This window comes from Onychomys torridus, chromosome 3, assembly GCF_903995425.1.
Source record: "Onychomys torridus chromosome 3, mOncTor1.1, whole genome shotgun sequence".
Lineage (NCBI taxonomy): Eukaryota > Metazoa > Chordata > Mammalia > Rodentia > Cricetidae > Onychomys > Onychomys torridus.
The window spans coordinates 69,698,270-69,702,500 of NC_050445.1; positions in this window are offsets into that span (position 1 = coordinate 69,698,270).

The window sequence follows — 4,231 nt, forward strand, 5'->3', positions numbered from 1 at the left end:
CACACATACATACATATATATATATACATACATACACATATATATATATATATTTGTGATTTTCTTTTTTTTCATTAAAATATTTTATGCTGCTTAAAAAGTACCATTGTTCTTCTTGGCAATGGTTTTCATATTCAACCACTATATAATACTATGAAATACATACATGAAAGTTCATTATTAAGCTTAACCTTTCCCTTAGTTTTGTTATATTTCTTTTTATTGTTAGAAAAGGGCAAGAGATTCAGCACAGAAACATTTAAAATAGTATCACCTATTATGTGAAAAGTTCCCCTGTACCCCTTAGTACTGCACAATTATGACACAATAAGTTAAATAAATCTAATTTGTCAATAGTATTTCTAACACATTACATGCAGTGTAGTTGGAGGAACTGGAGAGATGGCTCAGGTTAAGAACAACAGCAGCTCTTCCAGAGGACCTGTGTTCGATTCCCAGCACCCACATGGTGGTTCACAGCTGTCTGTAACTTCAGTTCCAGGGGACCCATAGTCCTCTCTGGCTTCCACAGGCACTGTACTAACATGGTGTACATATGTATAGGCAAAACATACATGATAAATTTTTTAAAGAAATATAAATTGACATTTTCTCCACATTTAACTCATTAAGAAGCATTCATACTTTTTAAAAAAATAACTTTTTTGTATTATAGGAATATTTGGATAAATTTGGTCTGGGAAGTAGCTAAAATATTACACTTTTGAATTTTTTCTAAAGGTTTTATCTTCTAAAATAGTGGAACCATTATTGGTGTGATCAGGTATCCTCAGATACCACAAGAGTAGATAAACTAAGCTTTTGACCATGTGTGTTTCTTGGGTTCTTTGAAGGATTTGCTGTTTTTGTAAGCATAGCCTATACTCATGCTCTTTATAATGTGATTGGTTGTTGTGGTCTGAGTGTGAACTGTTCCTCATAGCCTCAAATATTTGAACACTCAGTTCACAGTTGGTGGCCTTGATTGAGAAGTTGTGGCTCCTTTAGGAGCTAGAACCTTGATGGAGAAAGTGAGTCACCGTGGGCAGGGCTGCAGGTTTGATAGCTTGGCACCGGTCCTTCCTCTTCTCGATTGGTACTCTTGCTGCTGCCGTGATGGACTGTGTCCTTAGAAAATGGCCACAATGTACCCTTCTCTCAAGTTGCTTTTTCTCAGGGATTCGAGCACCGCAACAGTACTAGTGATGGTTAGAGGACACAGTTTCCCAGGTTTAATATTAAATGTTAAAAATCTCATAAACTTTATTACTTAGATGTTCTGTTCTTAAAGAAATGTATAGAATATTCTGGTAAATACAACCTTGAACACATGCACATTAACCTAATACATATTTGGCTTTTTACAAAAAGTAGGTATGGAGTGAAATTCAATTTTTATTCCCCAAAAATACTCGTTTTCTTTATTTAACTACATATGACTTATAAAATTTTCTTTCCATTTTTCTTGGGCACAAATTCAGGGATACATGGAAATTTTGTTTATTGTATTTGCTTTTATATTTTTCCAAAATGAACTTTTTAAAATTAAAGACTATTGCTTTTATTTGTTAATCTATCAACATTTATTAAGACATTTTAGATCTGTTAAGATAGCTCAGTGGGTAAAGGTGCTTGCCACCAAGCCTAATAAACTGAGTTCGAGCCCCAGTTTCACATAGTAGAGAATCATAGGAGAGAATCAGTTCTGAGCTTTACTTGCATATCTTGGAAAAGAAGACATGTTGAAAATTGTCAACCATAGAGGAGGTTTCAAAGATGTGATGGAGAATTATGGTGAAGGAATTATGGGAAATTTGAAGAACTAGTCATCCAGTCTTACGGTAGAGAAAACGTGACAGAAGTCAATAGCCATGGCTTTTAGTTCATGTGGCTTGAGCAATGTATATGCGTGGGAATGCTGGTGGAGCTCAGATTGGAAATGTGTCCAGAACTGTGTGTCAGAGGAGAGACAAGACTGTAGGAAACCGGAGCCTCTGCTGCAGCTGTGAATTGGAAGTGAGACCAAAGGCATGGAAAATAGATTTATAATGTCCAAAAACAATTTTAAAGTTTTTATTTATTTTTAAAATGTGCCCTACAAAGCTGTTATCTTTATCAGTTAAAACGAACAAATGCTAAAGCTGCTTTTTTGTTTCTTGAGAGCAAAGGGAACTGATTTAATTTTTTTTCTTTTTCTTTTGGAGAGCTTTGAGGCCAAGATAGTCTTGAACTGTGTGCTAGCCTAGTACATTTCTGTACATTTTACCTGAGACTAGGGACTTTAGCAAAGACCTCAGTAAATAACAGATTTGAGATCACTGATAATCACTTCAAAAATGTGTATCAAAACCTAGTGACGGGCTCACTGGGTGCGCTTCCACAGGACCTGGGTTCAATTCCCAGTACCCACATGGCAGCTCACAACTAACTGTCTGTAACTCCAGTTCCAAGAACCCGAGAGACACATGCATGCAGAACACCAATGCACATAAAAATAAATCACTTAAAAAAAAAAAAACCAACTAGAGTGACAAAAACTGATTTGTTTCATCATTTTTTTTTTAAATTTGTGCCAACTTTAACCAGTTTGCATTTTTCAGTGATCTGTTTAAAACTTGTGAAAGTGGTCAGATTCAAAATGAATGGCTTAACCCTCACCAAAAAAAAAAAAAAAAAAAAGAAGGTTGAGAGAAGAGGGTTCTCACATGCAGCTGGTAACGTCTATAAAAGAACCACAGCCGTACAAAAATACTCCACAATGACATCTGCCCAGCACTGCCATTTCTCCCTGGCCTGACATATTCTTTTCATTATTCACTGTGGCCTAGTCATGTTTGAAAATAGGTACTCTTCCCCTCTTGTCCCTTAAATCATTTTCCTTTAGAAGACAAAAATCACTTTCATTACTGTTACTCAGCACATTAGATGTGCTTCAGGCGAGAGGAAGAGTTTCTACACTGGAAGAGAAGTTTTCATTTCACACACCCAAGATCCATGAACCAGCAAGTGAATTCAACAAAGTTTCAGGATACAAAATAAACAGTAGTATTTTTATATGCCAATAGCAAATTATCTGCACGAGAGACCGATAAAGCAAATGTGTTTACAATAGTTGCCCTCACATTCATGTATACATTGATTCCTAAGAATAAATTTAACTAGAAAAGGGTCTACTCAATAAGAATTATAAAATATTCATGAAATTTTCGAAGACAGAAAGATGAAAAGAAATGTATGCTCCTAGTTTAGGAAAAAGCCAATACTGTCTGAGTTATCTTTTTGTTTTGTTTTGTTTTGGTTTGGTTTGGTTTTTTTGTTTGTTTGTTTGGTTTTTTTTTTGAGACAGGGTTTCCCTGTGTAGCTTTGCACCTTTCCTGGAACTCACTTGGTGGCCCAGGCTGGCCTCAAACTCACAGAGATCTGCCTGGCTCTGCCTCCCGAGTTCTGGGATTAAAGGTGTGCGCCACCACCGCCCGGCTTTGAGTTATCTTTACATAGCTATGGTCAAATACCCGAGGAAAGGAACTTAGCCGGAAGAAAGACTTAAGTTAGCTCACTGCTTCAGAGGGTTCAGTCCAGGACTGCATAGCCCACAGCACTGTACAGAACTTCACAGTGGTGGGAGCGCTGGCAGATTGGCTTCTTCACCTTGTCAGACAGCAAACAGAAGAGCAACCCACATCATGGTGGGCAGGAATAAACAGGAAGAGAAAGAGCCAGGGCACCATGTACCTCCAACCTGGTCCCTGTAGTGGATTTAAAAAAAAAAAAAAAGCCTGGCTAGCTCAGTCGGTAGAGCATGACACTCTTAATCTCAGGGTTGTGGGTTCGTGCCCCACGTTGGGCGCCAGATATTGGTGAAATTATTAAGGCCACTCCATGTAGTTAAAAGGGAGGTTTATTTTGTGGGGTAACTTACAAATGAAGGGGTAGGTTGCAGGGTCTGGCAAAGGTATAGCACAGTCCGGCGGTGTTCTCTGGAGAACTCTGCTCGGTCTACCTCCAGCGTCCAGCGTCCCCGAACCAAGAGAGCCACCTCCTCCTGATCCTTCGTCTTCCGCTCCCTCCTCTGCCCCGCCTTGTGGGTGTGATCATTACTGAAGCCTCAATGGGGGTTGGAACTTCCAGGCCAATGCTGGGTTGGCTATCCACTACAGGTCCCCACCTTCATAGTTCTGTCACCTCTCAGATTCCATTCAGATGTTAAATCCATCAGTCCATCTGTGCGTTA